A 16,529-nucleotide genomic window follows, 5' to 3' on the forward strand; every position below is an offset into this window, starting at 1 on the left:
TGAATACATTTTAAGAGAATCACCTCCACCCTATAAACACCTAAATAGTATTGTAACTACCCAAACTCAGACAATATGAATATGAACCAAACAGTTTCTTCCTTTAATTCTTCATTGAACAAAAAAATGAGAGCTATCATGCATAGCAATTTCTGAAAATGTTGTTTCTATGTATAACATGCCTAGCAATTTAGGAGAATGAGCATCCAAGAAAAACATGTTTTGCTGTGAATCTGAGTTCCCATTATCTGCATGCTCATCGACTTGCTCTTCACTGGCTTTACTTTCAGCTTCTAAAACATTCTTGATTTCTGGCCTTATTTCAGCACGGGCAGGTTATTTTAGCATGAGCCGGTTGTGATTTCTGGCCTTATTTCACAATGACTTGACAATATAGGCTCATTTGCATCAAAAGGCGTAGGATGCGGTGAAAGCTAAAGAGAATATACATCAAATAAGTGCACCAGTCAAAGAAGGACTTCTCCGTTTGCATTAGAAAGCGTAGGATGCGGTGAAAGCTAAAGAGAATATATACATCAAATAAGTGCACCAGTCAAAGAAGGACTTCTCTGTTACCAAGAGCCTATAAATTACAATAAGATAGCTTAACAAAAAATCATATAAACCATCAAAAGTTTATGTTAAAAAACTCAACATATTTTGGATTTCATGCTTCATGTTCTTTTAGGTGATTCTTTGATGAGATGATACTGTATATCTTTATTACCTACAGAATGAGGAATTTATAAATGAGTTCTAAGTTACACCAACCATACCTGAGAGTTATTATTGCAACATTTTCCGGTAAGCGATATGACGAATCTATTCCCCGTCACATGAAAATCTCACCATTTACTTTCATTCTATAGGGCAGAAATAAAATACTGTTAATTTAACTATAAAGAGAAATTCATTTACTTTTAACAACCATTCATTAATCAGCCTTGGTGAGCACTTGAGGTACCGACACAAGCTCGTAGAATGTGAATAAAGAGATATAAGTGTTCCAGTTGTTTCCATGGTTAACACCAAAACTTAATAAACATGATAGTGCAAAACAAATCAAAATGTAAATATATTTCCCTTTTGATAACTTTTTATATTAAATTTCATGCAAATATTCTACTAGTTGATTCAAATATGACTTGGCTTAGCAATAATCTACACACATTGCTAAAATTAGGTTTGTTGAAAGAGTCAGTGTTCAATTGCAAGTTAACTTACCGACATTGGACATAATCCAAAATTTTAGACAATTGTCATGGTTTAGTTTTATGAGATACACCTTCCATATTTCTTGATTTCTCTACAATTGGACTCATTTCGTGTGATTCAAATAAATGCTATGCACGGATAAAAAAACATTGAGATTTAAGAGCTCTACATTTATCTCTTCATAAACAAATAATACAACAACAAACCCATTGTCTGCATCAATAAATGACATCAACCACTTTCAAGTAGAGAAAGAAAAAAGAACAATCCAAAAGAAATTACTCGAAATATTGTCAATGAGAATAATACTTTCAAATATTAGTAAAGGAAGGAACCTTGAATATAAGTGTTAGAATCCCATTTGTGTATATTTTGTATATGAATTTTGTGGTATTTCTTAAACTCTTGTGCCAAGTTTGATTTTCTTTTGATATAATAGTATGTAAATAAATAACTTTTTGTTTATTTTGTATATAAGTTAGTTTAGTAACTTTTGTTAATGTATTTTATAGGTATTAATATTTTTTTTGGCAAGTTGGAATGAAAAGAAATGATTGGAACAAGCTTGCAAGGAGGTTGGAAGGCCAAAAGAAGGAGAATTGCACCAGAAGGTCCGCTCAGCGGAGCTCTAGCGGAGGCAGGCAGAAACGTTTGGTCATCAAGTTCGCTTAGCGGACCTCTAGCGGAGCTTGGCAGAGGCGAACATCAAATGTGAGTCCGCTTAGCGGAGCCCCTCCGCTTAGCGGACCTTGAAGACAAATCAGATATTTTGGTTGTTCCGCTTAGCGGACCTAGCCCGCTTAGCGGACCGACTTTTTCATCTCTTGTGCTTAGCCACTTAAACTTGATATTTTGGGTGGTTCAACTTACTTTTAACATAACACACTTTATAGAAAAAGCTAGCGCAAAGAGAAGAGGAGAGAAAACCATTTCAAAAGTGTAAAATCAAGATTTCCAAGCATCTTTCTTCATTCTTCTTGAGTTTGATGCCACTAAATCTTGGTTTGTTGCTTGTTGTTTAAGCTTCCATGACTATGGAGAGCTAAGTTTCATCTTGTGTCAAGATTAGAGGTAGTTAGTTTGTAAATATGTATTTTCTTTGAACTTTTATGTATGAACTCGGTTAATGATTAATATATGGTGAATATCTTGTTATTCATGTTTCATTTTTTGTTTTGGATCACTATTGAGAGATATGTTTCAAATCTAGACCTAAAAGATATTCATCTATCAATAAACAAACTCTTGAGATAGATTTGTGAGTTGATAATCACTTGTATCAAGCTTTTAAGATTATCATGTTGATTGTCGGCATGAGAGATCATTTGACGGTTAATATGATAATAATCACGATATTGCTTTAGAGATAAACGGTATCGAGAGGATACGTGGTTGTATTAATCATTAATAGGTTCATATATTTGATCATTATAGTACATATGAAGCAAACTAACGAACACTAATCTTGACACAGTTTTCTCAAATCGTTTTCAAACCCTATTTTATTGTCTTTACTTACTTTTCATGCTATTTACATTTTATGTCACCAAACTTTTACCCAAACTTAACTCAAAATACACTAAGCTGTAGAACGACGATAATATCGCATCAATCCCTGAGGAGACGATAAAAGAAATACTTATCCTATGCTTTCTAACAATAAGTTGTTTAGAAAAACATAACCTTGAATATTTATCATCAAGGTGACATGGAACTTATATTTCCAATCATCTTTGCTTTGAACCATGTAGTATCGATGGCGTATGGAGGAGGTGTGACTCTAATTCCATTCGACACGTATGGAGGAAGTAAGCTATGAAGTTCCTTCTCTAATCTTTTTCTGCATAACAATGGTCCCGAAAATAGTAGAATTAGGCCAAGTTTGAATAGCTTCTAGCCTGTGGGAGTTTACATGTAAGGGCGTGTTTGGATTGACTAATTTAGGTTTCTCTACTGGTACAATAATGGTGAGAGTGTTATAATTGCTTATATGAAAAAATCATTTGAAAGTTTACCTGCTAAACCTGACTAACATTCAATTCCTCCCGATAAAACGGAAGTTTTGTACCAATCACTTTCATCCGGCAATTCTGCAGAATGACAATGCTCCATACAGAGAGTTATAACCTGATGCAAACCCATCACTTGCCTATACCAAAAAAATGAAACACACGTTTAAACTGCGATTATGCGAAAATATAAAAATAAACTACAATTACGGTAGACTACAAACATTTATGAAGAAGATACACATCTTCAATTGGAAAAGGCACGACGATTTAAACTTATTGCAAGAAATACGAATAACTTACACTCCAGCAAGTCTATTTGTGCTTATCAATCATCTATTAGTAAAAGCAAAATTGTTCTTAGAAAAAAGTAAACATGAAAATTCATGAATGGGTTTGATGATACCGTTAATTGGTGCTCCTCAAAGTCCTCTATACTACTAAAGGCAGCAATGTATCTACTGAAATTTAAAGGCAGAATGTCTATTCTTTACAATTTATGAAATCTACCATTAAAATTAATTTGTAATAGCATATGTCAAAAAATGGCAAAAGAGCTGATACAGATGAGTTTAAAACCATGCATCCACCTTACATCATATCTATTTTGCTCCTCTATTACTCTCTACGAGCATGCATCTGCTTAAGAAAACTTTTTAGGGAAACTGATTTCTGGGATCTTCGGCTTAAACTCCTAACCTTAGGGTTAGGGGCCTTGGTCTTGGGTATTGGAATCTCATTGTTTTCTTAGAGCAGTTTCAGTTTTTTCATAGTACTAGTTTCGTTGGGTTTTTACATCTGTTTTCCTGTTAGTTCACTCTAGTTTACAGAGGTATGGTGAGGGTTTATGGGAAAGGGCAATGGCAATTAGTTGGGGGAGGCGGAGACAGGAAACTTCAGTGGGACATAGCCAGAGAAGGTGGAAGGAGAGTGAACGGAAAAGATGTCATCTCTTCTTTTTTCGTTACGGATTTCGGTGTTAGATGGAGAGCAAGAGACTTACTAATGGAGTTCAAGGAGTTGGGAGATATAGAGGAGGTGGTCATCCCTCCAAAGAAGGATAAGTTCGGAAGACGCTACGGTTTTGTTCGGTTCTTAAACGTCAAGGATGAAGTGTTATTGGCTACCAAGCTGGATAATGTTGTTCTGGAAGGAAGATTTTTGCAAATCTACCCCGGTTCAGCAGAGGTAAGGAAGAAAGTGTTAATGCAGCCAAGAAGATTCAAGTTGGGGTTAAAAAAGAATTCAAAAACAATAGCAGCATCTGGTTCGGAGGAAGGGTAAAAGGTAGAACCTATGCTGATGTAACTCAAAGGAGAAGCGGAGTTCTTAAGGAAGAAACACAGGCTCTAAGGTCTGTAATCTATCATCCTAACCAGGATGAGCTAATACAGTATAGTAAAGCTTATACAGGGAGGATTAGAGAACCGGAAAAAATGATTGACCTAAAAAAGTTATTTCACGAGGAAGGTATTTTCAATATAAGGGTTACAAGTTTGGGTCCTAACTTTTGCTTGATGGAGGATTTGGTAGGAGGAGACGTCGAAACTTTCATTGAGGAGAGGAAGTCATTGTGGGGTCAGTGGTTGTGGTCGATAACTCCGTGGAAACCTTCGGACATTGATACAGGGAGATTTGCATGGTTAAAAGTAATGGGAGTACCATGTCATGCTTGGGATGAGAAATGTTTCTCTCTTTTGGTGGGGAATAGTGGTAAGCTGGTGAAAACTGAAGAAGCAACTATGTTGAAACATAGGATGGCTGAAGCAGTTATTTGTATCTTAACAGAATCTAAAGAGAGGATAGAGGAGAAGTTTAATTTAACCATAGAAGGGCAGAGTTTTGTTATCAATATGTTTGAAATTGCTGAGGGCCAGGAGTTATCTTTGAGAAAAAGAGAAGGTGTTGTTGATTCTGAATCGGAATCCACATCGGCGCCGGAGTTGTATCTATCTGACGAAGAAGAAAGGGACAGAAGGAAACTTTCTGTAGAAGTTGATCTGACGCAGAGGGTTGATGGGACGGTTGAAGAAAGCTTAGCCAACGAGGTTAAGTCTGTAGGGAGAAGCATGCAGTTTTCACGGGAGAAAGGAAGGTGTCAGGAAATACATGAAAAGGTGAGGATTGACTTATCTGCACTAGGTAAGGAGGAGAGCATCGAGGCAAAAAGTAAAAAGGCATTTAATGCTAACAATGACAGCTGTACTTTATTTTTTGAGGGGGAGTCAAAGGAAGGCGAGGCATCGGTTGAGGTAAGCTCAGAAGCTGACTCAAACTTGTTTAAAAATGTTTTAAATACGGGTGGGCCAGCAGGTGAGACGGATAGTGGATCTGGGCCAAGGAAAGATATAGAGCAACAAGCAGGGCCCATTTCTTTTGATGAAAGCTGTAGGAGAGTTATTCAAAAGAAAAAAGAAAAGGATACAAAAGCTGAGTCTACGTTTAAGGAGAAAATTAAGAAGAAAAAAGTTGTCGAGAATCTGGGTAATAAAGTTCCTATTTCCTCTTCTTATTTTGCCTGCATAGCCCCAAGAAGCGATAGAGGTGGAGAAGAAGTCAAAAGGAAAGGCGCAAGAAAGGAGATGGTTTTGACGGTAGGTAGCAAGATTTCGGAGGCGGCACAATCTGATTCCATAGAAACCGGTGAGTCCTCTTCTGGTTTCTCTGTGGCTGAGTCTGATATAATTAGATGTAATAATCGTTTTATATCTCAATCTGATGTGGGGAGGAAGGTGTGGAAGTCTATTTCGGAATTAGGTGTAGAGAGTTGTAAGGAAGTCACGGTCAATGAAAAATTGGTTAGTATGATGGAGTTGAGAGATAAAGAGGGAATGAGGGGTTTGGAGGTGTTGAAAGATTGTTTACCATGAATATGCTTTCCTTCAATATAAGAGGGGGTGGTTCTTTTTCTAAAAGAAAAAGAGTGAGTTATTTGATTCAGTCTGAAAAAATTGACGTTTGCTTCGTGCAAGAGATGAAACTGCAGGATTTCAATGACGTTTTAGCAGGTGCATTCTGGGGTAACAAAGAAGTAAGTTGGACAGCAAGTTACTCCAGTGGGGCCTCTGGTGGTATGGTTATCCTTTGGAGACAAGATTGTTTCATGGTTAACTATAGTTTTAAAGGCATAGGCTATGTGGGAATAAATGTTACTTGGAAAGGGTATGTTTACAATTTGGTGAATATCTATGCTTCTTGCAATAGATTAGAGAGGTTAATTATGTGGGATACTTTGATTTCGATTAAAGCTGGTAGACTCAGTGAGGAATGGGTGGTGGCGGGAGATTTCAACGAAGTGTTGAGCAAGGAAGAGCGTATTGGGGTGGATAGAGTCCGGGATTGGCGTGGCATGGAGGAGTTTAAGAGCTTTGTTGAGGCAATGGAGTTAATTGATATTAATTGCGTAGGAGGGAAATTCACTTGGTACAAAGATAATGGGAAAGCTATGAGTAGGTTAGATAGATTCTTGCTTTCTAAAAAGATAATGGTAGACCAAAGGATCGAAAAAAAGAGATATCTCGGACCATACACCGATACGTCTTAATGTGGGGAAAATTGATTGGGGTCCTAAACCTTTTTGTTTCAATAATGCATGGATTAAACACGAAGAATTCAAAGTTTTTTTGGCAAAGGAGTGGTCGTGTTTAGAGTTTAAAGGAAGGGGAGATTTTGTGCTTAGTGAAAAGCTTAAAAAATTAAAAGATCGCCTTAGGGTGTGGAATAGGGAGGTGTTCGGGTGGATTGATTTGAGGGTGGAGGAAGATTCGGGAAAAATAAATTCCATTGATAAAGTGTTAGTTTCTAAAATGGGGGGTGATATTAAGGAGGAGGTGGAGGAGAGAAGAAGTGCTATTAAAGACTTGTGGGATCATCTTAATTACAAAGAAAGTATGTTAAGGCTAAAGTCTCGTAATCTTTGGTTGAAGGAGGGCGATAGGAATTCAAAATTCTTCCACAATTCTTTGAAGGAGAGAAATAGGAGGAAAGCTTTAACTTGCTTGGAAACTACAAAGGGAAGTATAGAAGGAGTAGATAACATCAAGGAGGAAGTTAGAAGACATTTTTCGGAATTCTATAGAGAGGAGGATGAGGAGAGGCCGACCCCGGGGGGCTTTTTTTAAACATTTTGGAGGAGGAAGATGTGTCTTGGGTGGAGAGAAGATTCTCGGAGGAAGAAATTAAAGAAGCGGTTTGGTCTTGTGATGGAAGTAAAAGTCCCGGTCCGGATGGTTTCTCGTTAGAATTTTTTAAAAGTAATTGGGAGGTATTAAAGAAGGATATTTTCTCTTTTGTAGAAGACTTTTATGAGAAGACAAAACTCACAAAGGCTTGCACTTCCTCTTTCATTACTCTTGTGCCCAAAATCAACAATCCTCAATCTTTGTATGATTTTCGTCCAATTTGCTTGGTGGGTAGTCTTTACAAGATTTTGGCAAAGTTGATGGCTAATAGACTTAAGAGAGTTGTTGGAAAACTTGTTTCTAACAATCAAACGGCGTTTATAGAAGGAAGAAATATTTCGGATGGCATCCTTGTGGTGAATGAGATTTTGGATTTAGCAAAGAGAGAAAAGAGAAGTTGTGTGGTGTTAAAAGTAGATTTTGAGAAGGCCTATGATAGAGTGAGTTGGAATTTTGTTAGATACATCTTTAAGAGGATGGGGTTTGGTGACCGGTGGATGAGATGAATGGAGTGTTGCATTTTTTCTAATTCTTTATCCGTTCTTGTTAATGGAAGTGCCTCTAGAGACTTTAGAGTGGAGAAAGGGCTTAGACAAGGAGATCCCTTGTCTCCTTTTGTGTTTGTCTTGGTGATGGAGGCATTAACGGCTCTAATGAGAAGGTCTAAGGAGTTAGGGGAGTTTCGTGGCTTTAGATACAAAGAAGAAAAGGAGGTGGATTTATTACAATTTGCGGATGATACTATTGTGTTGGCCGATGGTGATACCGCGAATTTGTGGTGTTTGAAGGCTATTTTGAGAGGATTTGAAATGATGTCGGGCCTTCGGATTAATTTTCATAAGAGCAATATTTATGAGATTAATGTGGGAGATTGGTACCTAGAAGCGGCTTCAACTTTTTTATCTTGCAAAGTGGGTGCTTTACCTTTCAAGTTCCTTGGTGTTAGAGTGGGAGATAGCCATAGGAAAATTTCGATGTGGAAGGATCTTGTAGAGAAGCTTAGGAACCGTCTAAATGTTTGGAGAGGTAGATTCCTAAGTTTGGCGGGGAGAGTGGAGTTGGTCAATTCGGTCCTTAATGCTATACCTATCTATTCTTTATCGGTGTACAAGGCTCCCCGGAAGGTGTTGCAAGAAATAAAAACTATCCAAAGTAAGTTTCTTTGGGGTGGGATTGATAGTGACAAATCAATTCATTGGGTAAGTTGGGATATGGTTTGTAAGTCGAGAAAGGAAGGAGGATTGGGGGTGAAAAATGTAGAGATAATGAATATAGCTTTACTTAGCAAGTGGAAGTGGAGAATTCTTGTGGAGAAGGAGGCGGTGTGGCAAGATTTGTTAATTGCTAGATACGGCAATCCGAAGCTAAAAGTGTTGATAGGGGATAGCTCGATTTTGACTAAAAAGGATTCTCATTGGTGGAGGGATTTAATTAAATCAGATAATTACGAGAGGCTTCTTTTCGACAATTTTACTAGTGCTTTGGAGTGTAAAATTGGCAACGGTAATCACACTCCGTTGTGGTATGCTAAGTGGGCTGGGCAAAATTCCTTGTTGAAGGACTTTCCCATACCTTTCTCTTTGGCTGAAAATCTCTGTTAATTTTGCAGGAACTTTTGTTGATGGCCAATGGAAGTGGCAGTGGACAAGATGGTTTGGGGAAGGAACGGAAGCTGTTAAAGCTGTAGAGCGCATGCATAATGCTCGAAGACGGTCTGGAGGTTCAGCTGCTAGTAGAGCTGTCACGTCAGGGACTGTGTTAGCTGGCAATGAAGGAGATGTTTGGCAGCAAGGGGGGAACGGTACTGCTGAAGGCTGGCAGCAAGAGGAGGTAGGTGCTGCCGCAGGCTGGCAGCAAGAGGAGGGCGGTTCTGAAGCTGGCAGTAGTGGATCGGACAACCAGCAAACTGTTGGCAATTCTTTTACTGGTAACAGTCCGACCTTATATGGTAGTTTGAGGGCATTGTTGGAGGCAATGGGTGGTGTTTCGGTTGATGAGAAGGAAGATGATAGCTTTAGGTGGAAGTTCACGAATAATGGTGTTTTCTCCGTTAAGTCTTGTTATGATCTCTTTAAGTCTTCGCTCTCCGGCCCTCCTTTGGATAGTAAAAAGGTTTTGGATTTTTCTTTCCTTTGGAATTGCAAAGTCCCTTCAAAGATTTTAGTGTTTGGATGGAGATTTATTCATAACCGTTTAGCAACAAAAGATCAATTGGTGCGTAGGGGAGTTTTGGTGGAAGGTTCGGAATCTATATGTTCTATGTGTAAGGAGAAGGAGGAAGATATTCTTCACCTCTTCTTCAAGTGTGATTCATCTTGTAGCATTTGGAGAAGAGTTTATATGTGGTTAGATTTAGCTAACTACTTATCTATTGAGGATTTTGAGGATTTCTTCTTCAATTATGATAAGTTACCGGTTAATAAAAGAATGATGGTGGCCAACATTTGGCTAGCAACGGCTTGGTCTATTTGGTCAAAGCGCAATGCGGTGATCTTTAGAAAAGAGTCTTTTAGCTTTACGGAATGTATGTCGGAGATTATCCACAACTCTTGGAGGTGGTTTTCTTCTTTTCAAAAGAAGAAGAATGTTTGTAACTTTTATCTTTGGAATATTCGACCTCTCGATTGTAGTGAGAGTTAGGAGTTTTCCTCTTTGTATTGGGGTGGAGCATCCCTTTTGCTCCCTTTAATACATATTGCTTATTTAAAAAAAAAAACATCTAACTAAAACTCGAAATGACAAATTCTTAAAAGCCATAGCATTACCTTTAATTCCATGTTTGGTATCCAAATATTCATACATTGGATTTGCAAATATCTACTAGAAGCATAAGAGAGGTTATTAGGACAATGCAAAAACTCAAGTAAGAATGTTTAGATAGTCACATGACTTTTTCCATCAAGATTCAAACACTACTTTCAATATTAAGTTCTGTTTGGTATATTGGATCTTCAAAGAGTGAAAAATACTTAACAAAATAAAAAATACAATATTGAAAGATGTAAAATTAAACGACTTTTTATTCAACAGAATAGTTATCCAAACCTGTATTCGAGCATGGGCAAGTGAGACGGTGATGAGGAAAATAGATGAAATCATTGAGAAACATGCGTCCATCCACGTGCTATCAGTTCTCCCAAAAAAATGTTCATAAAATCAGATGCTAATTTTTAAAGGCATGTAATAATCAATTAAACTAAACATGTGTATCGGTCATACTTTCTTTTAGAAGTCTTCCTATGCCGCTAAAGAGAACCAACACCAAATGAATCCTTTGATATATCATATTGTGTGTGACTAAGCTCTTCCTTCTATGGAAAATCAGAATCATAATCCATTATGGGCCCGTTTGTTTTGCATTTTTTTAGTGTAAACAAATTTTGCGAAAATTTTTTTTACAAGGAAACTTTTTATAAAAGCTTCAAATGAAAATTTTGTTTGAATAGTTATTCTTAAAATGTGATTTTAGGTACTTCATCTATTTATGGGAAAAAAAATTTGGATATCAAAATTTCAAAAAAATCACTTAATTTTGAAGCTATTTCAAATAGATTTTCATAAAAATCATTTTTGAAATACGACTTTTTGAAAAAATTATGATTTTGACAAAGTTTTGGTCTTCAATTATGTATGTTTATGTTATAGGATGTCAAAATTAGTATTTTGTTTTAGAAAAAACGAATATAAAAAAACTTGTAATATTTTGAAAAACGATTTTAGAAAATCTATTTTCAAAAATACAAAGAAAAAATCTATTTTTTTAAAGCTGAAACAAACTGGCCCTATATCATGTGAAACCATATCACTGTTAATAGATTTAGGTCTCTTCGAAATATTATTCCTCTAAGGTTGTATGCAAGTATTACCATCTAGTGAATCATTTGAAACTACATCACTTTCCATGCAAAATCATCACCCAAAACTTTACAAAATAGCAGATCTTGATATCAACAGATCTTGATATATATACAAAGTCATAGGAAATGCAAAGTAATAAAATAACATAACAAAAAATGATGAAAAAATGTCTGAAACACTGATATTATAGAAAACAAAATGAAAACAAATGTGTTAACATGAAGAATTGACCTAACTCTACTATTAAGACAAAAACAGTGATAAATAAGTGTTTTCTTTTCTATAATCGAAAATGAATGCAAGCAAAATTGTAAAAATGCAAGTAACAATTTAATCCAAAGCTTCTATAAGAGCATTTTCAGCCTTTCTAAGGTGGTTCTAAGTTAAAAACAACCAGAAAAGCCATACTCACCGCCATCGACGACACAACTCAGAACCACCGTAGAATCCAAATCATACAGTGCAAATGCAGATTAACCACCACAACATGCAAATCTATGGCACCAGATCTACACGTACGATTTGCGAAACCAGAAGAAACTTTTAAAATCCATTGTAATTTGTTAAAAACAGAAAATAAAAACCAGAAAAATTATACTTCCACAGTAAATTATATAAACCCTAATTGTGAAAAATGATAATTTTTTATAAACCCTAATTTTCAAACAACCTTTCCTCAGTAATTGATAGCATAACCTACCGACAAATTTTCCGTCGGATTTGTCACCAACTCAATATGTTTTCAAACCACCTTTACTTGAAGAAGACAAAGAAGGAATCAGTCTTCCCTTTCCTTAAATCGCACTACATAAACCAAATCTTCAACGTCAATGGGAAATTTAAAAGGGGAGAGAGAGGAAGGGTTAAGATGGAGGAAATGATAAAATAATGGTTGATGATTAGGAATTGAAAGAAGATAAAATAGAATTGAAGGATTTGCATTGAGAATAAGAAATGAGCATTGGGAATAGAAAGTGAAATTGCTGCGGATAGTGAAAAGTCGGAAGCGTGAAAGAAAACAATTATATGATGCATTTGGTTATTTGTATTTAGTCATGCTATTAAGTAATGAGAGAAAAGAAAATAATAAAAAATAATAATAAAATACAACTAAGGGAAGTTTCCATTTATAGGAGAGTTAAAAATAGAAGTAGATGTGGGGTTGCCAAGTGGCAAACTTGCCCAAATTCTCATCTTGCTTTTTTATTATGAATGATTTATTATTTTTCTATCCTCGATTATTCAAGAATTATAAAACAAATTCATAATTTCAAATTCATCTATCCTTTAAGATACTTTATATGTTCTTCAAGAACTATATAAGAAATTCATTATTTTGCTATCCTTCAGGGATGCTTTATATTCATAATTTCAAATTCATCTATCCTTCAAGATACTTTATATGTTCTTCAGGAACTATATAATAAATTCATTATTTTGCTATCCTTCAGGGATGCTTTATATGTTCTTCAGGAACTATATAAGAAATTCAATATATTTCGATCATTTAAGGATATTTTATATGTTCTCTAGGAACAACAGGAACAACATGAACAATATAAGAAATTCAATATTTTTCGATCCTTTAGAATGTTTCATATGTTCTTCAGGAACTATATAACAAATTCATTACTATCCTTCAGGATATTTGTTAAATTTTTAGGAACTATATAAATAATTTGTTTTGCTATCCTTCAGGGATGGTTAATAAGTTCTTCAGGAACTATATAAATAATATATTTTTTTGCTATCCTTCAGGGATGCTTAATAAATTCTTCATAAACTATATAAATAATTTGTTTTGCTATCATCAGAGATGCTTCATAAGTTAATAAGATATAATATCATATCAAAATTCAAAACGAATAAGGAAAAAAAACATAAAAAAAGATCAATATCACCTCTGATAGTTAAAACTTCAATGTTTTTTCATTTCAAATTTGGTAGAGTTTCGTCCTGATAACGTGTTATAAAATAAGGAGAAAGAAGATAAATGAGAAGAGAAAGATGACAAAAATTATGTATTATTTCATCGGTGTATTTCTACAAAGAAATTGGTCATATTTATAGGACAATATCCAAACAATGTAATAAATACAAGGGTTAATATCTATTTTCATCCCCGCCATATGGGGTTTGTTTGAAAAACCCCTGCCAAAAAAATGTTGCAAGAATTTCCCTAACAATTGAAGATTATATCGTTTTAAACCTTGTAAAATTTTTATTTTTAAAACCAACCTTGCCACTTGAAGAACTATCATTTTGAACCCTGTAAATTATTTTTTATAGTAAAACCAACTTTGCCCGTCATATTCTAGAAGGTTCAAAATGACATATTCTACAAGATTATAGTGTTTAAAATGACTGAATCTTCAAATGGCAAGGATGATTTTAAAAACAAATTTTTTACAAGGTTTAAAACGAGAGGATCTTCAAATGTTAGGGGAATTCTTGCAATTTTTTTGGCAGGATGTTTTTCAAACCAATTCCATATGGCAGGAGTGAAAATAAGTTTTAACCCTAAATACAAATAGTTATTGAGAAACAAATATCCAAGGATTCATAACAAATTTTATAAAATAAAATTAAACAAAACTAAGTATTATAATACTATAAATAACTTTTCATACTAAAAATAGAGTTAAAATGTAGTGCACTGATAGTGTAAAATAGTTTTACACTGTTGTCTAATAGAGAGTCATAAATCTGTTATGTTATTAATGTTTTTTTTTTAAATAAAAAATATTTTAATTGAATATATGATGATGATTGATTGACCGTGTAAAAATATTTTACACTATTAATGCATAATTTTTTTCTCCTTAAAATATATATATATTTTTAAATTAATAATTTATAAGTATCAACAATTTATTTATAATCAATACATAAATAAAAATAAATATTATAAAAAATTGAAATCTAGACGAATGAGTTACATTAATTTAATTTAAATACTTGGTGCATCGATGAGTTACATCAATCACCTCCAAAATAATTTATAAATGTCTTATTTTAAAATTTAATTAGAATCTCCATATGTGTTAGACGGGTCCTACACGTGTTAATTCTTGGACTGATTTCCCTTGGGACTTGGACTCTGCTCCAGCTCACTCGATAACCACATGGAGACTTATGCACAACAAGATCCCCACTGATGAGCAATTTACTCTTCGTGGTATCTCTTTTCCTTCTATGTGTTCTTTATGCAATAGAGCTAATGAAACTTCCAAACATCTTTTTTTTGATTGTCTTTTTGCTGCTAATATTTGGAGCTGGTTCGGTGAGGTTTTATCCTTTCCAACTCCTATCATTTCTGTTCTTGATTGCCTCTCCATCTTACAAGAGCCTTGGAGCAAACAAGCCTTGGCTGTCATCAAAGCTAGCTTTGTTTTCATTATTTATCAAATCTGGCAGTCTAGAAACTTGGCTAGATTCGATGACAAAAAAGTTCACTGGAAGCATTGTGTTTCCTTGGTAAAAGCTAATGCTAAGATGGTTGGGAATGTGACCTTCAAGAAGACTGATAATTCCATTAAGAGCTTCACTTTTCTTAAGAATCTTGACATCACTCTTCATCCTAGACTGCCAGCCACGGTTAAGAATGTTCTTTGGTGCCCTCCGGATAAGTTTTGGATTAAGTGTAATATTGACGGAGTTGCTGCCGGATCTCCTTCGCTTGCTGCTTGTGGAGGCATTTTCAGAGATGATGCTGCAACGTTTATTACTAGTTTCTGTGCTTTTCTGAACCTTGGCAACTCTGTCCATGCTGAATTCATGGCTGCTATCATTGCTATTGAAAAAGCCAAGATGATGAATTGGAGAAGATTATGGCTTGAGACAGATTGTGTCTTAGTTGTGAAAGCTTTTACGAATGCTAATTTGGTGCCTTGGAAATTCATTTCTCGTTGGCTTACGTGTCGAGCTTACACGCTATCTATTGATTTTAGAATCTCGCACATATTTCGTGAAGCCAATTTTTGCGCGGATTTTCTGGCTAACATAGGTCTTAAGAGTAAAGCTTTCACTTGGTTTAATTTTGTGCACAATGATATGTATTCGGAATACTTGCTTGACAAGGCGGGAACCCCCCGCATTAGAATTTGTTCTTAGGAGGTTTGGTTTTTTGCCCCCCTCCTTTGTCTTTTGTATTCCTCTCTTTTGATTTTAATATAATCTTTATTTTGTCAAAAAAAAAAAAAGGGTCCTACACGTGTTAATGTTTAAGATCATACTTTTGAATAAAGTATCTCAATTAACAAAATTATAAGAATTGATTCAACTAAACCTTAACATTATTTGAGAAAGATTTGTCTTGTTTATATTTAAATATTTATAATTTCATTAATCCTCATTCAACTATCAAATATTTGATTAAACGTTATTTGACTAACATATTAAATATTTTTTCAGTTTAAACACGTTGTAAAGCATTTTATATGTGAGTTTAAAAAATTAAACTATGAAATATGCACACTACATAATATATTTATTTTATATATCAACAACCATCTCATATCTTATTTTCTTATGCAAATCACGACCTTTTATTATTTCTCATTTTTTTACATGCTTGTTATGACTTTATCGGTACAAATTAACATGCTGGTTATTACTTATAACATGAGTGACTTCACTTAGTCATCAATTTCAACATTATACAACATGCTCAACATTATTTGCTTGTCGTTGCTAAATACTAAGCATTATACGTATCACATGTTAATTTTTAATAAATGCAATATAGTATAATGAATCTATTGACTATGACCTCCGTTTAAAAAAATGTATAAATGAAAGATGATAGACATACTTTTAAGAAAGTGTCTTTATCATTCATGTATTAGTTTATTCATTTGTATCATTAATGTATAGTAAAAGATGTTAATAAAGAATAATGTTACTAATACTACTTCCGTTTTTTTTTTTATTATAAGTCGTTTTAGATTTTTTACATATATTAAAATAAAATTATTGTGTAAAAATAAGAAATTATGATATTTTTTATAAAATTGTCCTTCATTAATGATATATGAAAGATAAATTTACATAATTGAAAGGAGAGAAAATAATAAATATTTAATGATATAATAGAAAAAATATCATTAATCATTCATTAGAATTGTAAAGCGACTTATATTTAAATACGATTTTTTTTAAGTGACTTATATTGTAATAAAAGAACAGAGGGAGTTTTATTTAAGAGATTGAAAAAGCTTAATGTTATAATGGAAATACATTTCTTTAGAAATAATTTTATTATTAT

General features: G+C 34.3%; 1 long non-coding RNA gene across 1 annotated transcript; it reads right to left on the reverse strand.

The window, feature by feature from the left end:
• Positions 1–3,241: 3,241 nt before the first annotated feature.
• Positions 3,242–10,644, reverse strand: LOC131647754 (uncharacterized). The gene is made up of 3 exons (XR_009297934.1): positions 10,451–10,644; positions 10,171–10,222; positions 3,242–3,364 (listed from the first exon to the last, which is right to left on the reverse strand). It is a non-coding gene; the product is annotated as an uncharacterized LOC131647754 (long non-coding RNA).
• Between the last annotated feature and the right edge of the window lie 5,885 nt (positions 10,645–16,529).

The sequence above is a fragment of the Vicia villosa genome, linkage group LG2 (assembly GCF_029867415.1).
Source record: "Vicia villosa cultivar HV-30 ecotype Madison, WI linkage group LG2, Vvil1.0, whole genome shotgun sequence".
Taxonomy (NCBI): Eukaryota; Viridiplantae; Streptophyta; class Magnoliopsida; order Fabales; family Fabaceae; genus Vicia; species Vicia villosa.